The sequence below is a fragment of the Hyla sarda genome, chromosome 4 (genome assembly GCF_029499605.1).
Source record: "Hyla sarda isolate aHylSar1 chromosome 4, aHylSar1.hap1, whole genome shotgun sequence".
Taxonomy (NCBI): Eukaryota; Metazoa; Chordata; class Amphibia; order Anura; family Hylidae; genus Hyla; species Hyla sarda.
The window spans coordinates 272,586,816-272,609,294 of record NC_079192.1 but is presented as its reverse complement, the minus strand read 5'-3'; the positions used below and the strand labels follow the sequence as shown (position 1 = coordinate 272,609,294).

Genomic DNA, 22,479 nt, shown 5'->3' with positions numbered 1-22,479 from the left:
AGCGCCCCCCATCCCCCCCGCACCTTGCAGCAGCGCCCCCCGCCCCCCTGTACCTTGCAGCAGCGCACCTTGCTGGAGCAGCCAACCCCCCGCGCCACCCGCACCTTGCAGCAGGGCCGTCGGCGAGTGTGGGAAGCCGATGCGCAGCCCTGGCTGTTACTGCGCCTGCGCAAAATTTCGACTGATGCCCTGCCGGAATCAGTCGGAATTTTGCAGTGACGTCACTCCGCACTGCATTCGGCCACTAGGAGGGCGCCCCCTAGTGGCCGAATTTCAAATTGCTTTTGAAATGTTTTAAAAGCATTTTTTTAAATAAAAGTATATTAGAGATATGTTGTAGTACTTAAGTACTACAACATATCAAAAATAATTTTTCATGACAGTGCCCATTTAAAGACAAAAAAGGTCTGGAGTTTATTTCCCCTTGTTTGCCATGAACTATTAGTTGATACCATCCTCCATTCATTTTCTGACAATGAAGTCCCCTAAAGAGAGGAGTTCTGCATAGATTCTTACCAATAGAAAAAGGAATGGGACCAACGAGGATGGGGCCCCCTCTCTCCAAGGGCCCCATAGCAGCCGCATGGTCTGTCCTGATGGTAAATACGCCCTTTTCCCCAAGACACATTGAACTAACAGGTACATTTTGCACCTGTGTCAGATCATCGGCGTACTGTACTTCTCAGCTCTGTTGCCAGGGACTGGTGACGTACTGTACTGACTGTAACTAGATTTGCCAGCTTCTGAACTGACATCATTAACAGCAGGAAGATCAGAGCCTGGCAACACATAAATTAATAATGAGCTGATGCCACTATTTTTATAGATGAGATGTCTGCGGAGGAAGCCAGCAGGACACTAAGAGACTATTATGTTAATAAAGAAGAAGTTTTCCTAGGTCTCCTATTATATTAGGTAGTAGGGCCTCACAAGAACTCAACCAGTGTTAACCCCTCAACAAGATAACCGGAACTAATCACTATTAGGGTAGGGTCACATGTGCCATATTTTGCTGCATATTTTCTGCAGCTGATTTTGCTACTCACTGACTTTAATGGGTAGGAAAATGCGCAACAGCAAATACAAAGCAAAATACCGCACATGTGACCCTAGCCATAAAGTGTACCTGTCATCAACAAAAACTTTTTATATAACGTAGATAATACCATTATATGTATATTTGTAATATACTTTGGTTAAAAATAAGTATATTTTTGTCCCTGCAGCAATTGCCTGTGTGTCTCTACGAGGAGTCCATAAACAGGAAGTGAGGGTGGACAAGCAGGGCTCCGTGTAAGGAGGACAAGCAGGGCTGTGTGTAAGGAGGACAAGCAGGGCTGTGTGTAAGGAGGACAAGCAGGGCTGTGTGTAAGGAGGACAAGCAGGTCTCTGTGCACTGAAGACAAGCATTGCTCTGTGCACTGAGGACAGGCAGGGCTCTGTGCAGTGAGGACAAGCAGGGTTCTGTGCACTGAAGACAAGCAGGGCTCTGTGCAGTGAGAACAAGCAGGGCTCTGTGTAAGGAGGACAAGCAGGGCTCTGTGTAAGGAGGACAAGCGGGGCTCTGCGCAGTGAGTACAAGCAGAGCTATGTATAAGGAGGACAAGCAGGGCTCTGTATAAGGAGGACAAGCAGGGCTCTGTGCAGTGAGAACAAGCAGGGCTCTGTGTAAAGAGGACAAGCAGGGCTCTGTGCAGTGAGGACAAGCAGGGCTCTGTGCAGTGAGGACAAGCAGGGCTCTGTGTAAAGAGGACAAGCAGGGCTCTGTGTAAAGAGGACAAGCAGGGCTCTGTGCAGTGAGGACAAGCAGGGCTCTGTGCAGTGAGGACAAGCAGGGCTCTGTGCAGTGAGGACAAGCAGGGCTCTGTGCAGTGAGGACAAGAGGGGCTCTGTGCAGTGAGGACAAGCGGGGCTCTGTGCAGTGAGGACAAGCGGGGCTCTGTGTAGTGAGGACAAGCGGGGCTCTGTGCAGTGAGGACAAGCGGGGCTCTGTGCAGTGAGGACAAGCGGGGCTCTGTGCAGTGAGGACAAGCGGGGCTCTGTGCAGTGAGGACAAGCGGGGCTCTGTGCAGTGAGGACAAGCAGGGCTCTGTGCAGTGAGGACAAGCGGGGCTCTGTGCAGTGAGGACAAGCGGGGCTCTGTGCAGTGAGGACAAGCGGGGCTCTGTGCAGTGAGGACAAGCGGGGCTCTGTGCAGTGAGGACAAGCAGGGCTCTGTGCAGTGAGGACAAGCAGGGCTCTGTGCAGTGAGGACAAGAAGGGCTCTGTTCAGTGAGGACAATCAGGGCTCTGTACACTGAGGACAAGCAGGGCTCTGTGTAAGGAGGACAAGCAGGGCTCTGTGCAGTGAGAACAAGCAGGGCGCTGTGTAAGGAGGACAAGCAGGGCTCTGTGTAGTGATGAAAAGCAGGGCTCTGTGTAAGGAGGACAAGCTGGGCTCTGTGCAGTGAGGACAAGCAGGGCTCTGTGCACTGAGGACAAGCAGGGCTCTGTGCACTGAGGACAAGCAGGGCTCTGTACACTGAGGACAAGCAGGGCTCTGTACACTGAGGACAAGCAGGGCTCTGTGCAGTGAGTACAAGCAGGGCTCTGTGCAGTGAGTACAAGCAGGGCTCTGTGCAGTGAGGACAAGCAGGGCTCTGTGCAGTGAGGACAAGCAGGGCTCTGTGCAGTGAGGACAAGCCGGGCTCTGTGCAGTGAGGCTCTGTGACTTGCTACGGGCTCACACATGAGGATGATTGACAAGCCAGGAGCCTGCACAGAGCCCTGCTTGTCATGTCCTCACTTTCTGTATTTGGACTCCTCACAGGCAATAGCAGAAGGGACAGCACTTTTTCATCCATAAAAATAAAAATTTTTTAACCAATGTATATTACAAATATACATATAACTGCATGTGAAGAGGGAAAGACTAAGGCGGCACTAGCTCAGTTCGGCCGTTAAACAGGTGACCAGTAACGGTAGCTGTAACCAGTCCTCTATCCTATAATGAGTCGGCGGTGGTGCTAGGATGTAATGAAATAGATATCAATGTATGTGGTATGAAGACAAAACCGAAATATATCCGCACTCACCTCTCTATATGCAACTCGATGCTCCTAAGACCAGGGCTGACCAAGAATACGGGCTGCAGAGATGGACGCGCTCAGAGGCTAACTACCGGTGTTTTCACGAAGATCTGCGCTTCATCCGGCCTCTACATTATCTAAAAAGTTTTTGGTTGACGACAGGTACACTTTAAGCTGTGTTCCCACCTGACAGTGGGAACTGAGGACACTGTAGTTTTTGTTCAGAAGTGGATCCACAAGTAATGGGAAAGATAAAGGAAGGACTTATACTTATCTTTCCTCATGAATCCACCTCCGGTTTTGGCTCAAATATGGCAGTGGCAGTTTAAAAAAAAAAACTGTCAGTTGGAAATTCACATATGGCAGATTTTGTTGTAGAAGTTTCTGTGGCTTAACACCAGCTCCATATAGCTGAATGAAGATGATTTGAGGCAAGCACATGTATTTCTTGTTACTGTCATAAAAAAAGCTTTTGACATTTCAGAGAGGTTTTGCGCAGTGGGAGAATGGGTGCTGAGACCCCCACAGATCACTAGAATGAACAGAGAGAAGCAGTGAGCTAAGCCTTTTTTCTCCCCACAAGTTTTCAATGTCTTAAGTGCTAAAATTAAATGCATTTAATGTTATTAAATATAAGGGACTTATAAAGTCCCTGTCGGTTAATGAGCATCTGTTAAGGACCAAGGGCGTACCTGTACGTCTTGGGTCCTTACCCTTTCTAAAACGCGGGGCCACGCTCATAGCAGGTCGGGCCTGGCCCGTGGCTAATAGCCCACGGCACTGAACGCAGTGCCGCACGCTATTAACCCTTTAGACGCGGCGTTCAAAGTTGATCGCCGCGTCTAAAGTGAAAGAAAACTAATGCCGGTTAGCTCAGGGGGCCGTTCGGGACCGCAACGGTGAAATCGCGGCATCCCAAACAGCTGTAGGACAGCAGGAGCGTCCCCTTACCTGCCTCCTGGTGACTGATCGCTGAATGACTGCTCAGTGCTTGAGATCCAGGCATGAGCAGTCAAGCGGCAGAATCATCGATCAATGGTTTCCTATGAGAAACCATTGATCAATGTAAAAGATCAGTGTGTGCAGTGTTATTGCCCCCTATGGGAGCTATAACACTACAAAAAAAAAAAAGTGGGGGAAAAAAAGTTAATAAAGATCATTTAACCACTTCCCTAATAAAAGTTTGAATCACCCCCTTTTCCCAATAAAAAAAAAACTGTGTAAATAAAAATAAACATATGTGGTATCCCCGCGTGCGGAAATGTCTGAATTATAAAAAATATATTGTTAATTAAACTGCACGATCAATGGCGTACGCGCAAAAAAATTCCAAAGTGCCACCTCACTCCTGCTGGGTAAGGGTGAATGGGGCGGTCTCGGACAGCCCTATTCACCCTTTTTTCCGGGTCACCAGAGACCCGATTGATCCGGAAAAGCCACAAATCGTTGGTTTGCACGGGGTGCCTGCTGATAGATATCAGCAGTCACCCCGGTCTCCGCCCGGTGAGCATCGGGGACCGGAATCCCTACGGGTGTATCCATACGCCCTCAGTCCTTAAGGACTTTAAAACGGGGGGCGTATGGATACGCCCACCGTCCTTAAGGGGTTAAGGACCAGGCCAATTTTATTTTTGCATTTTTCTTTTTTCCTCCTCGCCTTCTAAAATCCATAACTTTTATATTTCCTTCTACAGACCCATATAAGGGCTTGTTTTTTGCGTGACCAATTGTACTTTGTAATGAAACCTCTCATTTTACCATAAAATGTACAGCGAAACCACATAAATATTTTTTTAGGGAGGAAATTTAAATGAAAGCCACAATTTTGCACATTTTGAAGGGTTTTGTTTTCACACTGTACAATTTACAGTAAAAATGACATGTGTTCTTTATTCTGTAGGTCAATACGATTAAAATGATAACCATGGCTAGATACTTTTATATTTTTGTACCGCTTTAAAAAAATCTAAAACTTTTTGTACAAAATCAGTAATCTACAATTGCCCTATTTGGACCACCTATAACTTTTTCATTTTTCCGTATATAGGGCGGTATGAGGACTCATTTTTTGCGCCTGTACTTTTTAACTATATCACATTTTCAGATTTAAAACTTTTGTATAATTTTTTTAAAATTTTTGGGGAATAAAATGTGACCAAAAAAGCAGCATTTTTTGACATTTTAATTTTTTTTTTACATTTACGCTATTCACCGTACGGGATCATTAACATTATATTTTGATAGTTTGGACATTTATGCACGCGGTGATACCAAATATGTTTATTAAAAAAAGATGTTTATGCTTTTTGGGGGTAAAATGGAAAAACGGACAATTATAATTTTTTGTGGGGGAGGGGATTTTTCACTTTTTATTTTTACATTTTTCAACTTTTTTACACTTTTTATGTCCTCATCATTTGATTGCTAATACTGGTCAGTGCTATGCATAGGACATAGCACTGATCAGTGTTATCAGCGATCTCCTGCTCTGGTCTGCTCGATCTCCGACCAGAGCAGGAGACGCCGGGAGACAGACAGAAGCAGGTGAGGGGACCTCTGTCCGCCATTACAGATGATCGGATCGTTGCGGCAGCGCTGAGGGCGATCCGATCATCTATTTTATTTGATAGCAGCCGGAACCTGCCGTGTATGATGCGAGCACCGCTCCGATGCTCGAGGTCATACACAGGACATAAATGTACGTCCTGGTGCGCAAAGTACCGCCAAACCAGGACGTTCATTTACGTCCGTGGTCGTTAAAGGAGTAGTCCAGTGGTGACTCAGTGGTGAGCAACTTATCCCCTATCCTAAGGATAGGGGATAAGTTGCAGATCGCGGGGTGTCCGACCGCTGGGGCCCCCTGCGATCTCCTGTACGGAGCCCCGACAGCCCGCGGGAAGGGGTCGTGTCGACCTCCGCACAAGGCGGCGGCCGACACGCCCCCTCAATACAACTCTATGGCAGAGCCGAATCGCTGCCTTCGGCAATCTCCGGCTCTGCCATTGAGATGTATTGAGGGGGCGTGTCGGCCGCCGCTTCGTGCGGGGGTCGACACCCGCTATCTGGGCCGAGAGTCGGGGCCCCGTACAGAGAGATAGCAGGGGGCCCCAGCGGTCGGACCCCCCGCGATCTCAAACTTATCCCCTATTCTTAGGATAGGGGATAAGTTTTTCACCACTGGACTACCCCTTTAAGGGGTTAAGGTGATTTGGCTCATGGAGCAACCCAAATGCTGGAATATTTTCTCCAGCTGGTTGTGAGAAAATACAACAACAGCACTGGTGTCTCCAGCTGTTGCCAAATGGGAAATCTAATACAGCATGACAATACTAGCTTGCTGGCATGTCTAATCTTTCCAAATATATTGCTCTTTATAATAATGTATTGCTCTCTATCTAAAAGCAATACTGTCACACAACCCTGCTTGGTGCTTAGTTGTTAGCTAATTTGAATTACTTTAAAAGATGACTCCTTTCTAAATAAGTGGTTCCCCATGCTTGAAAGTCTTTTCACTGTGGTCTGTCTTTTTTTTAAGCCAAGTTGGTCACGGTCTACATTTGCAGGTTTTTTTTCTTTTTTTTTAAAGTTTGTTCAAAAATGTTGTGCCTTTTTAATAAAGGTGCAGTTAATAAATACTGTCCACTGCATGAGAAACTGCACAGCCCTGCAACTCACAGCCAGTTTTTCCAAAAACGTCTATTTCAAAAAGGCGCAAAAAAATAACGCAAAATCACTAAATTTTGCAGCTAAAAAAATGATGGGAACAGCTTGATAAATCTCCCCCTCTCCCCTTATATTCAAAGCAAATCCTCAGCAATTTTCGTATGTGTAACATTGCAAAGGTTGAAATGTACAGTTAAAATCGGAAACATTTCTCTAACATAGTAAGCATGGAAAATTCTGCATGTTTACACTCAAATATATATAAATAATGTTTTTGAAAAGCCAATCTACATATATTTTACTTAAACTAGTACTGATTTTAAGTGCAGAATCATCTCTAAAAATCCAGCACTTTTCCCCGAGGTCTGAATTAATCTTTAAGAATACAAACTTATTTATCTCTTCATGCTATTGCTTAGAAACTAGCTAAATCAACTGGTGTCAGAAAGTTAAACAGATTTGTAAATTACTTCTATTTAAAAATCTTAATCCTTCCAGTACTTATCAGCTGCTGTATGCTCCAGAGGAAGTTCTTTTCTTTTTGAATTTATTTTCTGTCTGACCACAGTGCTCTCTGCTGACACCTCTGTCCATGTCAGGAACTGGACAGTTCCTGAAATATCAGCAGGTGTCAGCAGAGAGCACTGTGGACAGACAGAAAAGAAATAAAAAAGAAAAGAAAAAGAAAGAACCTTCTCTGTAGTATAAAGCAGCTGATAAGTACTGGAAGGATTATGATTTTTAAATAGAAGTAATTTACAAATCTGTTTAACTTTCTGGCACCAGTTGATTTAAAAAAATGTTTTTCCATCGGAGTACCCCTTTAAAGGAGTTATCCAGGCCAAAACTTTTTTCTATATATCAACTGGCTCCGGAAAGTTAAACAGATTTGTAAATGACTTCTATTAAAAAAATCTTAATCCTTCCAATAGTTATTAGCTTCTGAAGTTGAGTTGTTGTTTTCTGTCTAACTGCTCTCTGATGACTCATGTCCCGGGAGCTGTGCAGTTCCTATGGGGATATTCTCCCATCGTGCACAGCTCCCGGGACGTGACATCATCATTGAGCAGTTAGACAGAAAACTTCAGAAGCTAATAACTATTGGAAGGATTAAGATTTTTTAATAGAAGTAATTTACAAATCTGTTTAACTTTCCGGAGCCAGTTGATATATATTAAAAAAAGGTTTTTGCCTGGAATACCCCTTTAAGCTTGATGTATTTAAAGGGGTTGTCCAAACATTAATTAACACTTCTCCTAATCTGCAGTATAAGACTGCAGGGGGTCAGCTCGGCTATCTCCAGCAGCTCCAATAGACAATAAATGGAGGAGCAGTAGTATGCACAAATGATTTCTTTTATATAAATGCTGGATGATATGGTACTGATCCCACTTTACTTTATTCTAGTCTTATGTCTATGTAGATTTTTTGTTGTATTAACTAAAAAAAAAAAATCTGCAGTACAACATGTACCCACCTGCTAGTACTGCTTGTAAGATTAAACCATTTCCTTCGGCTGTAAATGTCTATCATGATGATTGGTTTTCACTTTTACCTTTTTTAGGCATTAGTAGATCATTTATACTGCTTTTGAGAACAGGACTCTACTAGATACTAATACATAAGGAATGCAGATATCCCCCTCTGCTGGCAGATACAAGTAATAACCGTCCCCACATAAATTCAGTAACTGACGTCTGCTTTGTGGCACTGTATGTTACTGAAGCTAAGCTCCACTGAAGTAAACACGGCAGAGCTACAATACCAAAAGCTGGAAAACCTTTTTTAAAACAAGAAGCTGTAATGTTCTCACATCACATTAATTATAAATCTCTTAAATTTATTTTTTTTTTAATTCAAAATTGTTTTTTTAATTCAACTAAAAAAGATAATGACGTTTTTATGAATAGTTATTGTATGTAGCCAAAATGCAAACTATGCATTAGGTATTTAGATGTCTACCGTATATACTCGAGTATAAGCCGACCAGAGTATAAGCCGAGACCCCTAATTTCAACCCAATATCCCAGGAAAAGTTATTGACTCGAGTATAAGCCTAGGGTGGGAAATACATTATCACCGCCTGTCATCATCCAGACCCGTCATTAACATCCTCATCATCATCACCGCCTGTCATCATCCAGACCCTCATCATCATTACCTGTCATCATCCCACACATCCCCCCTTCATCATCCCCTTGTCATCATCCCCACCCCCCTTCATCATCCCCTTGTCATCATCCCCACCCCCCTTCATCATCCCCTTGTCATCATCCCCACCCCCCTTCATCATCCCCTTGTAATCATCCCACACCCCCCCTTCATCATCCCCTTGTCATCATCCCCACCCCCTTCATCATCCCCTTGTCATCATCCCCACCCCCCTTCATCATCCCCTTGTAATCATCCCACACCCCCCCCTTCATCATCCCCTTGTCATCATCCCCACCCCCCTTCATCATCCCACACCCCCCCTTCATCATCCTCTTGTCATCATCCCACACCCCCCCTTCATCATCCTCCGCCCTCAGTGGTTTTTAACCTGCGGACCTCCAGAGGTTTCAAAACTACAACTCCCAGCAAGCCCGGGCAGCCATCGGCTGTCCGGGCTTGCTGGGAGTTGTAGTTTTGAAACCTCCGGAGGTCCGCAGGTTGAAGACCAGTGCGGCCTTCGACTTCATCCAGCCCCCTCTCACCCCCTTTAGTTCTGTACAGTACTCACCTCCGCTCGGCGCTGGTCCGGTGCTGCAGGGCTGTCCGGAGAGGAGGTGGTCCGGTGGGATAGTGGTTCCGGGCTGCTATCTTCATCGGGGGCGCCTCTTCTCCGCGCTTCCGGCCCGGAATAGAGGCGTTGCCTTGACAATGACGCAGAAGTACGTTGGCAATGAACGTACCTCTGCGTCGTTGTCAAGGCAACGTGACTATTCTGGGGCCGGGCCCGAAGCGCTTAGAAGAGGCCTCCCCGGTGAAGATAGCAGCCCGGAACCACTATCCCACCGGACCACCTCCTCTCCGGACAGTCCTGCAGCACCGGACCAGCGCCAAGCGGAGGTGAGTACTGTACAGAACTAAAGGGGGGGGGGTGAGAGGGGGCTGGATGATGTCGAAGGCCGCAGTGGTCTTCAACCTGCGGACCTCCGGAGGTTTCAAAACTACAACTCCCAGCAAGCCCGGACAGCCGATGGCTGCCCGGGCTTGCTGGGAGTTGTAGTTTTGAAACCTCTGGAGGTCCGCAGGTTGAAGACCACTGCGGGTGGAGAGTTCACTCGAGTATAAGCCGAGGGGGGTGTTTCCAGCACGAAAAATCGTGCTGAAAAACTCGGCTTATACTCGAGTATATACGGTATATTTAAACATGAGGAAATGGCATTGGTCATTCTCACTAATAGAGTATTGTATAGAAAGGAAAAAAGGAAAAAAACCCTAGTGAAGACCGCTATGGATTATAATATGGAATTAAAACAAGGGGGCTGCTTAGAGCACAACACCTTCAGTAGCGTGTGGACAATGAAGATAGGTGAGTCGCCCCAGTATGATTCCAGATGAGCAGCAGTCGATACGGCAAAATAGCAATGAGGAGATAAAAATGGATATTGATTCCCTGGATAAAGGCGCTTCTCCCAGATATGGTAGGTATGAATCTTTATTTTGTACAGCAACGCGTTTCGATCACAGACTGGGATTTTTATCAGGCATCATGACGAAGATCCCAGTCCGGGATCGAATTACGTTGCTATACGAAATAAAGATTAAAAAGATTCATACCTACCATATCTCAGAGAAGCGCCTCTATCCAGGGAATCCATTTCCATTTTTTATCTCCTCATCACTAATAGGGTAGTATAACACTTAGCTAAGTGATATTGAGATTAATACATATTCTTTAAATTCTAATGGTTCTGTACTTTGTAAATATATTGTGCTCAAACACTGATGTGGTTCCAGGGGAAAGCGATATACAATATTAATATTTACTGGAAAATCCCTTTAATTGTGTCACATAGCTTTTATTGGCTGTGAGTCCTGCTGTGCCTGTGCTGGCCACTAGATGGCACATAAAGACTGTCTGAAAGAATTACTGTATGACTAAAAAGGGTACTCCGGTGGAAAACTATTTTTTTTTCTAACCAACTGGTGTCAGAAAGTAAAACGGATTTATAAATTACTTCTATATGAAAACCTTAAAGGAGTATTCTGGGCAAAAACATTTTATCCGCTATCCAAAGGATAGGGGATAAGATGTTTGACCGCAGGGGGCCTGCTGCTGGGACTCAATGCGATTTCCCTGCAGCACCCGCATTCTAAGCGAGAGCTGTGTCTCCAGTTTCGGATAGGGGATAAAATGTAAATAGTTTTTGCCAAGAAAACCCCTTTAATCGTTCCAGTATTTATCAGCTACTGTATACAACTGAGGAAATTGTATAGTTCTTTTCTGTCTGACCACAGTGCTCTCTGCTGACACCTCTGTCCATGTCAGAAACTGTCCAGAGCAGGAAAGGTTCGCTATGGGGATTTTTTCCTGCTCTGGACAGTTCCTGACACAGACAGAGGAGTCAGCAGAGAGCACTGTGGTCACACTGGAAAGAACTAGACAACTTCCTCTGGAGCATACAGCAGCTGAATTAATGTGATTTAACCCCTTCCTGAATAAAAGTTTGAATCACCCCCCTTTTCCCATTTAAAACTGTTTTACTTTTTGGTACCAGTGGGTTATAAATAAAATTTGTTTTCCACCGGAGTACCCTTTTAAGTTCTCTCTCCACTCTGAAGCCACAGACTTCAATAGCTATTATCACGAAACTTCCACTGCCAACCTTTCTTATTTTTTGTCCCATAGCAGATATGTTACATAGCAGATAAAGTTACTATTGAGCTACTTTACGTTCTATCTGTCGTGCTCCAAAATTTACGTGTGTAGCCCCATCCTATAGGTGCAATATGGGTGGCAACCCTCTCCATCTAAGCTTGCCTGACATCTCTTTGCAAGTAACAACAGATGACGAAAAAAAGACATCAGGAACTTCAATCAAACTTAGATGGGAAGGATTAATGGAAACAATGCAGGACACTTGCAGGCTGAAGCGAACACTGCAAATTAATTTGTATGTGGAGTTGTTCATTGTGCATTTCCTAGGAAACAATATATTATTGATGGTACACATGGTATCCAGAGCCTTGAGTGGGGTCTAAACTGTTGGAACTCTCTTTATCATGACTATAATAATAATAATGGCTGTCCTGGCCAGGACCACCATCAGGGCAGTACTGACAAGAGTGCCATCAGAGGCCCTGACAAAAAGTGAAATTAGGGGGACCCAGCCTACCTGCTGAGCTACTTGCTCTTTTTTTTTCTCTTTTACTGCTATTTAATGGGGCACAGCCTGCTGCACTACCCACCACCTAGAACTGTCTTATTCAACGGTCTGGGGAGAATGATGTCAGTCAACTCTCAAAGTTTCTAAGGAAACTAGGAGAGTGACCTGCTGCTTTCATGATAAGTAATGTAATGTGACCTTGCTTGCATTCAACTGCAATAGTTAGATTTTGCATAAAGGGTGCCATTAAAGGAGAACTACAGCCAAATGAAATTACTTTTATATGATAAAGCACATGATTAAGTTATATAACTTTGCAATGTGTAGTGTAATCTTTGCTGAGCGCATACCCTGTTTCTCTCAAGGCAGGAAGTCCAGGAGATCTTATCCCACTGATGAATAGTGTCTATTGTAGAGACACACTCTCTCTTCTCCCCTGTTCAGACCCCTCACACCCCTTTAGTGTGCCATGTTTTAGTGTCTACAGAAATATATAGAAAAAGACAGAGGAGACACAATGCGCATCTAAGTGTAGTAAAAAAATAGATAATATGAGTGTATAAGAAAATAATTAAATTAAAAATGGATGTCGTCTCCAGATTAGTGTTTTAGGTTGATATGTTAGGTTTGCTCACCTTTCTGTGTTGTACCGTGGGCACAACACAAGTAGACGCTTGTTTCCCACTATTCTGGGGGACGCAGATTGGAGGAGTCCAGCCGGCACTAGACCCGTTCTCACCGGCGGAGGACGGTCACTTGAATGGAAGAGTATCGGTCCCGTGGTCCCAAGAAAAAAGAGAAAACTACAACTCCCAGCATGCCCAGACAGCCAAAGGCTGTTTGAGCAAACTGAGAATTGTAGTTTTACAACAGCTTGAGGTACAATAGTTGGGGACAGCTGCCTTAGAAGCCTTCCAAGGCAGTATATCACAACCAGGGTGCCTCCAGGTGTTGCAAAACTAACTAATCCACCATGCCTAGACATCCAAAGGTAGGTTAAGCATGCTAAGAGTTATAGTTTTGCAACAGTTGAAGGTAACACTCACCTACTGTCATACAAGGCTACCTAACTTATCTACATACATGCCTACCTAACTGCCTAGCTACATACCTGACTACCTACCTACTTAGCTAAAAAAAAAAAACTGGCTACATAACTAGCTGGCTAGTTACCTACCTACATACCTGACTACTTGGCTACCTACGTACCCATTTTTACTGAGCGGGACACCAATGGGGCATTTTTTTTAATAGTATGGAGGCCTATAGATGGGGAGATTGTGTAGAAGAGGACACTGGAACTGGAGGGCCGTGAAAAAATGCGGAGTCCAACATGTTAGTCCTGCAGATGCCGAAGAGATGAAGATTTGGCTGGAAGAAGCCATCATGTTGGTCTGATCTGAATGAAGAAGAAAAGGGAAGAGGACAACGCTGATCAACCTTTGAGTTGTGCTGTTACTTTCTTTGTCTTTCTGTACTGTGTACAGCTGGTATCTACCTCTATATGGTCCTGTATATAATCACTTACATGGTATACAGATCCTGTGTTCAGCTGGTATATACCACTATATGGTCCTGTATATAATCACTTACATGGTATACAGATCATGTGTACAGCTGGTATCTACCTCTGTATGATGAATATATTTGGGAATATGGTCTTTTGTATAGTTTATTTTATTTAGTAACAAATATAGTGTTATTAATCAGTGGTAATGGTGGTGGTGGTTATTGTATGGCGGTAAAACAAAAAACTAGCAGTGTGCACCTGTGCACGTGTTTCATTTTGTTTGGAGATGCTGATAATTTTAGTTTTTGTACTGGTATTATTGGTAATATTAATCTTAGTTTTGGTTAGATATGGTCACTAAAAGTATGGCGGTAATATGTATGGTGATTATATGACATACTGTGCGCAATAGGGTGTGAATGAAGGCGTGGTTAGGGGCGGGATTGGGGTGTGGTTAGGAGCATGGCTTGTGCTATGGGCAACAGCCCCCAGTAATTTGCAGGCCTAGCAACGCCCCTGTTCACATGTATCTGTGTTATCAGAAATATATTGTGTATACTGAATGGTTCTTACTGGTGTATATGGGTCATTTCAGAGACAAAGTCTTTTTAGGTTATGCATGTCTATGCGGACCAGAAGAGTCAAATTACGTTGTTACGCCGAGCGCTCCGGGTCCCCGCTCCTCCCCGGAGCGCTCACAGCGTTCTCCTGTTCGCAGCGCCCTGGTCAGACCTGCTGACCGGGTGCGCTGCGATAATGTCCCTAGCCGGGATGCGATTCGCGATGCGGGACGCGCCCGCTCGCGGTGCGCATCCCGACCCGCTTACCAGACTCGCTCCCCGTCTGTGCTGTCCCGGCGTGCGCGGCCCCGCTCCCTAGGGCGCGCGCGCGTTCTTTGCGATTTAAAGGGCCGGTGCGCCACTGATTGGCGCATGGGTTTTAATTAGTGTGTTCATCTGTGCACTTCCCTATATTACCTCACTTCCCCTGCACTTCCTTGCCGGATCTTGTTGCCATTGTGCCAGTGAAAGCGTTCCTTGTGTATCCCTAGCCTGTGTTCCAGACCTCTTGCCGTTGCCCCTGACTACGATCCTTGCTGCCTGCCCTGACCTTCTGCTACGTCCGACCCTGCTCTTGTCTAATCCCTTGTACCGCGCCTATCTCAGCAGTCAGAGAGGTTGAGCCGTTGCCGGTGGATACGACCTGGTTGCTACCGCCGCTGCAAGACCATCCCGCTTTGCGGCGGGCTCTGGTGAAAACCAGTAGCAACTTAGAACCGGTCCACCGACACGGTCCACGCCAATCCCTCTCTGACACAGAGGATCCACCTCCAGCCTGCCGAATCCTGACATACGTGAAATCACAGAGGGAGAGTATTGAACACATGAAGAAAGGGAGGTTCAAAAAGGTATGGAAACCCAAGACAACAGCTGAAATCTATCAATAATTAAAAAGCAATCCATAAAAATGAAAGGCTAGGCCCTTTAAAAAATGAATAAGAAATTATAAACGGGGATCAGGAAAAAGCAAATATATTAAACAAATTCTTCTCCACTGTGTTCACCGAGGAAAATGAAATGCCAGGTGAAATACAGCGAGATAAGGTAAACTCCCATTTACAGGTCACCTGTCTAACCCAGGAAGAAGTACAGTGCCGCCTACAAAAAAATCTAAATAGACAAATCGCCAGGTCCAGATGGCATACACCCCCGTATTCTAAAGGAATTAAGTAATGTAATAGACAGACCCCTGTTTTTAATATTCATGAACTCTGTAGTAACAGGGACTGTCCCTCAAAACTGGCGCATGGCAAATGTGGTGCCAATATTTAAAAAGGGAACAAAAGGTGACCCCGGGAATTATAGACCTGTTTGTTTAACCTCTGTTGTATGTAAATTGTTTGAGGGTTTTCTAAGAGATGCTATTTTGGAGTATATTGATAAAAATAAATGTATGACACCATATCAGCATGGCTTTATGAGGGATCGGTCCTGTCAAACTAACCTGATCAGCTTTTATGAGGAGGTGAGCTCCAGACTGGACCAAGGGGAATCGCTGAATGTCGCATACCTGGATTTTTTCAATGCATTTGATACGGTTCCAGATAAAAGGTTGGTGCATAAAATGAGAAGGATTGGGCTGGGGAGAATGTGTGTAAGTGGGTAAGTAACTGGCTCAGTGATAGGAAACAGAGGGTGGTTATTAATGGTACTTATTCTGATTGGGTGACTGTTACTAGTGGGGTACCACAGGGGTCAGTCTTGGGTCCTATTCTATTTAATATATTAATTAACTTGTAGAGGGGTTGAATAGTAAAGTAGCAATCTTTGCAGATGATAATAAACTCTGTAACGTGGTAAACACTATAGAGGACAGTACACTGTTACAAACGGATCTGGATAGGTTGGAGGTTTGGGCTGGGAAGTGGCAGATGAGGTTCAACACTGATAAATGTAAGGTTATGCACATGGGGAAGAAAAATTCGGGCTGGGATTATGTGTTAAATAGGAGAACACTTGGGACGACTGACATGGAAAAGGATTTAGGAGTCTTAGCTAACAGTAAATTTAGCTGTAGTGACCAGTGTCCGGCAGCTGCTGCCAAAGCAAATAAAATCATGGGGTGCATCAATAGGGGCATAGATGCCCACGACAAGGAAATAATTCTACCGCTGTACAAATCACTAGTCAGACCACACATAGAATACTGTGTACAGTACTGGGCACCAGTGTACAAGAAAGATATAGTGGAGCTGGAGAGGGTTCAAAGACTGGCAACCAGAGTAATACGGGGAATGGGAGGACTACAGTACCCAGAAAGATTATCAGAATTAGGGTTATTTAGTTTAGAAAAAAGAAGGCTTAGGGGAGACCTAATAACTATGTATACATATATCAGGGGACAGTACAGAGATCTTTCCCATGATATATTTGTACCCAGGACTGTATCTATAACAAGGGGGCATCCTCTACGTGTAGAAGAAAGAAGGTTTCTACACCAGCACAGACGGGGGTTCTTTACTGTAAGAGCAGTGAGACTGTGGAATTCTCTTCCGGAGGAGGTGGTCATGGTGAACTCTGTAAAAGAATTTTAAAGGGGTCTGGATGCATTTTTGGAGAGTAAGAACATTGCTGGTTATGTATACTAGATTCATAGGGACAGAAGGTTGATCCAGGGATTTATTCTGACTGCCATATTTGGAGTCGGGAAGGAATTTTTACCTCTAGTATGAGGGTTTTTTGCCTTCCTCTGGATCAACTCAGTAGGGACTCATTAGGGATATAGGTTGAACTTGATGGACTCTGGTCTTTTTTCAACCTTATGAACTATGTTACTATGTATTGTCAGTGCAAATTAATATCAACTGGTTCAGTCCCAACCGATGGCCTACAAAAAGGTCTCATTGCCAAGGTGTCACACAAGAAACATCCCATGGGTTAAAGCAAAGAGCAGTCTCAAGACCTTCTTAACCTATTTGTTTCTAAACATAACAATGGTGTTGGTTATGGGCACATTTCTAAGCTTTTGACTGTTCCAGTGAGCACTGTTGGGGCCATAATACGTGGAAGGACAACAGGCCTGGATTGGCCATAAGGCACACCAGCATTTGCCCGGTGGGCTGGACCATCCAGTGGCCATCTGCCTTGGTGCAATGTTTAAAGATTAATACATTTTTTTTTTTTAGTTTGCTGCTCCGGCCACTTTACCCCCTTCTCCGGCCACACACATTGCTGCTTTAACAGCCTGCACAGGGGCTTCTGGGAGCAGATGTGCCCCGCGCCGGTATGCACGTCTGCTTCCACCCCCTGAGATGGCCCTGCCCGCAACTCCTGGTGCCGTATGGCCATATCTCGACATGAGGAAGAAGAAGTGGTGGCCAGTGCAAAGTATACCACAGCAGATGGGAGTCACCTGATGAGCAATTTTCATGGCTACTGCAGGTCAGGAGGGTGCGCGGACTGGTGGTAAGGCTGGGAGGGGGGTGGGATGTATGATAGATGTATGTATGTGTTGTGTAAGTATGTAACATGTGTATATGTATTATGTATGTATGTATGATGTGTGTATGTATTATGTATTTAAGTATGGTCGCACATCCACAACATGCATCTTGATCTAAGGCTTCTCAGCAACATTTATTAAACTAACAGGTCATTAGTGTACTTTATGATCATGAAGATCAAGCCCGCTAGCCACGTCATGGCCACCTGTAAATAGCGGGTCCCTAACATTCCTAGCATACAATGGCGCCACAACGTTGTATTTATGTATGATGTGTGTATGAATTATGTATGTATGATGTGTGTCTGTATATAGTATATATGATGTGTGTCTGTATATAGTATGTATGATGTGTGTGTCTGTATATAGTATGTATTATGTTTGTATTTATGTATTATGTATGTAGGATGTGTATGTGTGCATGTATGTATAATGTGTGTATGTATGTATTATGTATCAGAACAAAGGAAAAACGAAAGTTGCCTACAGCTCTTCCAAGGAAAACAGTGCTTGCAGTATTAAAACATCAAACATTTAATCTGTATGAATTGAAAGTAGAAAAACATGTCCATGTGGAATTCTGCAGGAGTATTATGCATGGACATTCTGCTGCAGCAGAATCTCATTGCTTTCAAAGGGATTCTGCTGCATTGTGCACATGGTGGAATTTTTTTCTGCCGCAGAAATTCCAATTCCAGCATCTGCAAGAAGAATAGAATTGTCTATTTGTTTGCAGATTTCTCTTGGAAATGTATTGCCATCTACGAGACTGTGCATATCTGAGCAGTCCTAGTGCCTGACGGATTATTTAAATGTATGTAATGTCCACATGTGTTTTCTGTGCCGACATTCTCCACAAATTAAACAATGTGAACATGGACTCTGGAGTCTGGGGAGGGGGGCAGAGGACTCTGGAGGAGGACGGAGAAGGATAGCGGAGTCTGGAGGAGTAGGGAAAAGAGGGGTCTGGAAGAGGAGGAGAGAGGGCTCTGGAGGAGGAGGACAGAGGAGAACAGAGGGATCTGGAGAAGGCGGACGGAGGAGGACAGAGGGGTCTGGAGGAGGACGGAGGACAGAGGGGTCTGGAGGAGGAGGACAGAGGGGTCTGGAGGAGGAGGACGGAGGAGGACAGAGGGGTCTGGAAGAGGACGAAGATGAAGGAGGACAGAGGGGTCTGGAGGAGGAGGACGGAGGAGGACAGAGGGGTCTGGAGGAGGACGAAGATGAAGGAGGACAGAGGGGTCTGGAGGAGGAGGACGGAGGGGTCTGGAGGAGGAGGACGGAGGAGGACAGAGGGGTCTGGAGGAGGACGGAGGGGTCTGGAGGAGGAGGACAGAGGAGGACAGAGGGGGTCTGGAGGAGGAGGACGGAGGAGGACAGAGGGGTCTGGAGGAGGATGAAGAAGGACAGAGGGGTCTGGAGGAGGAGGACGGAGGGGTCTGGAGGAGGAGGACGGAGGAGGACAGAGGGGTCTGGAGGAGGACGAAGATGAAGGAGGACAGAGGGGTCTGGAGGAGGGAGATGAAAGAGGACAGAGGGGTCTGGAGGAGGGAGATGAAAGAGGACAGTGCAGCAGTAGGATTCAGCAGAACTGAGAAGAAACAATGGGGGAGATTTATCAAAGGATTTAGACTGGTTTTTCCTGTCTAAATTTGTTGCACAGAAAGTCTAAATATGTGCGACTTTTCTGCAACTTTTGCTGTAGAGGATTTTTAGAACATTATGCATGCAAGTCTATTTTAGACGGAAATACATTGGAAAATGCATTGGTGCTGAATTTATCAAGTGCGACTTTTGTGCGACAAGTCGCATCTGCCCAAAATACGCTGAAATGTCAGACCATGTTGGAGCAGGTCTAAATGCAGTTTAAGCTGTAGACCCTGAAGTCTGAGCACAGAATTTATCCAGGGCTGTGAGACCTTTGATAAATTAGGAGCACAATAGACAGGAGACTACCACATACGCTGGTCTATAAGCATACCCAGAATAGACTAGATTAGTAAATCTCCCCCAATGTGTGTCAGTGTTAGTATGATGGGTACAATGTGTGTCAGTATTAGTAATATGGGTACAATTTGTGTCAGGAATATATTCAGGTGGCACAGTGTCTGGCAGTGTTATAATGATATTGTCTTCATATTTAGGATGAGGATCTGCTGATAAAGTGATGAGAAAATGATGTTTGGGTGTCAGGCTTTGGGGCTCTCCAGCTGTTGCAAAACTACAACTCCCATAATGCCTGAGGCTCTCCAGATATGATGCAAATTATAGCTTTGCAACAGCTGTCACATCACTTGAAATGAGGTGATTGGTGGGGATCCAAGCAACTTTTCACCTCTGTCTGCAGCAGATGCTGATTTCTTGTGCCGTGATCTGTAGATTTTATTGGTACCACTTTTGCGTATATGTAACTTTTAATGGCTTTTTATTCAATATTTTTGGAATGTGATGCAATAAAAAATCAGCAATTTTGGACTCTATTAAATAATTTTTTATGTTTCCACCATTCACCGTATGGTATTATTAACATTACATTTGATAGTTCGAACATTTATGCAAGCAACGATACCTTTTACTTTAATTTTTTTTTTTTTTTACACTTTTTTTTGGCAAAATGGGAAAAAAAGGCGACTAAAATTTTTATTGGTGAAGGGGCTTATTTCCATTTTTTACTTTTTGTTAACATTTATTTTAAATGTTTTATGTCCCCATAGGTGACTATTTATAGCAATCATTAGATTGCTTATATTGTTCAGTGCTTTGCTTAGATATAGCACTGACCAGCAGCCAGGCTAATGCCAGACAACACTGATTGGGCCAATGCCAGACAACACTGATCGGGCCAATGCCTGACATTAACCCTCGATGACGCAGTCAAAGTTGATTGCGGCATCTAAAATGTAAAAGAACCACCCCGGCTGCTCAGCAGAGGTGATCAGACCAGTGGTGAAATTGTGATGTCCCAATCAGCTGAGAGGACTGCAGGAGAGGCCTTACCTGCCTCCTTGCCGTCTGATCGGTGCTCCAATGCTCCAGTCAGCCATGGCAGGCTGGAGCAAGGGAGCACTGATGACATTGATCATTGATAGTATGGAAAGGTATATATCTAAAGTTTTCTTACATGAATTGTTGTCATTGTATATTTCTTTTTTATATGTTTCATGTTTAATTTCAGAGCTCTCAATTTTTTTCTTTTTTACACTTCGGTTTTATAGGTGTTGTTCCTGTGGTCACTCAGAAGGAATGAGTGGCAGTAACCTGTACATAGCTATACAGCATCCTGTTTAAAGCATGATGATTTTTTACTTGTTTTTCCCTTATATGCATAAATGTGTTTATACATGTCATGAAACTTTGTTTATACATGTCATGGCCTTAATTTATTTAACTTCTATGTTAAAAGTGAAAAGTTACAGCCTGAAAAGTCTAAATAAAAAATTATAAATATAAATAAAAATGGGAAAACATGCCCACTTTTGTGAAAATTAGCTGAAATAGTGACCAGGGTAACCTGGTAAAAGTATTTAGTCAGCCACCAATTGTGCAAGTTCTCCCACTTAAAAAGATGAGAGAGGCCTGTAAGTTTCATCATATATATATACCTCAACTATTAGAGACATATTGAGAAAAAAAAATCCATAAAATCACATTGTCTGATTTTTAAAGAACTTATTTGCAAATTATGGTGGAAAATAAGCATTTGGTCAATAACAAAATTTCATCTCAATACTTTGTTATATACCCTTTGATGCCAATGACAGAGGTCAGACGTTTTCTGTAAGTCTTCACAAGGTTTTCACACACTGTTGCTGGTATTTTGGCCGATTCCCCCCATGCAGATCTCATCTAGAACAGTGATGTTTTGGGGCTGCCGCTGGGCAACACAGACCTTCAACTCCCTCCAAAGGTTTTCTACGGGGTTGAAATCTGGAGACTGGCTAGGCCACTCCAGGGCCTTGAAATGCTTCTTACGAAGCCACTCCTTTGTGCCCAGGCAGTGTGTCATGCTGAAAGACCCAGTCACATTTCATCTTTAATGCCCTTGCTGATTGAAGGAGGTTTTCACTCAAAATCTAATGATACATGGCCCCATTCATTCTTTCCTTTACATGGATCAGTCATCCTGGTCCCTTAGCAGAAAAACAGCCCCAAAGCATGAAGTTTCCACCCCCATGCTTCACAGTAGGTATGGTGTTCTTTGGATGCAACTCAGCATTCGTTCTGCTCCAAAGACAACGAGTTAAGTTTTTACCAAAAATTTCTACTTTGGTTTCATCTGACATTCTCCCAATACTCTCCTGGATCATCCAAATGCTCTCTAACAAACTTCAGACGGGCCCGGACATGTACTGGCTTAAGCAGGGTTACACGTCTGGCACTGCATGATTTGAGTCCCTGGCGGCGTAGTGTTAATGATGGTAGCCTTTGTTACTTTTTGTCCCAGCTCTCTGCAGGTCATTCACTAGGTCCCCCCGTGTGGTTCTGGGATTTTTGCTCACCGTTCTTGTGATCATTTTGACACCAAAATGGGGTGAGATCTTGTGTGGAGCCCCAGATCGAGGAAGATTATCAGTGGTCTTGTATGTCTTCCATTTTCTAATAATTGCTCCCACAGTTGATTTCTTCACACCAAGCTGCTTGCCTATTGCAGATTCAGTCTTCCCAGCCTGGTGCAGGTCTCCAATTTTGTTTCTGGCATCCTTTGACAGCTCTTTGGTCTTGGCCATAGTGGAGTTTGGGGTGTGACTGTTTGAGGTTGTGGACAGGTGTCTTTTATACTGATAACAAGTTCAAACAGGTGCAGTTAATACAGGTAACGAGTGGAGGACAGAGGAGACTCTTAAAGAAGTAGTTACAGGTCTTTAAGAGCCAGAAATCTTGCTTGTTTGTAGGTGACCAAATACTTATTTTCAACGATAAT

The 22,479-nt window shown here is 44.3% G+C and overlaps 1 protein-coding gene across 5 annotated transcripts in view; it reads right to left on the bottom strand.

Annotated features, from left to right (window-relative positions):
* Positions 1-22,479, bottom strand: part of RASSF3 (Ras association domain family member 3) — a 163,797-nt gene that overhangs the window by 90,716 nt on the left and 50,602 nt on the right. The window contains exon 1 of one of the 5 annotated variants that reach the window (XM_056574252.1): positions 3,075-3,258. The exons of the other annotated variants lie outside the window; for them this stretch is intronic. The gene's annotated coding sequence lies outside the window, so the exon portion shown is untranslated. Of the gene's footprint in view, positions 1-3,074; positions 3,259-22,479 lie in introns of those variants that run through there. 5 annotated transcript variants of the gene reach the window in all.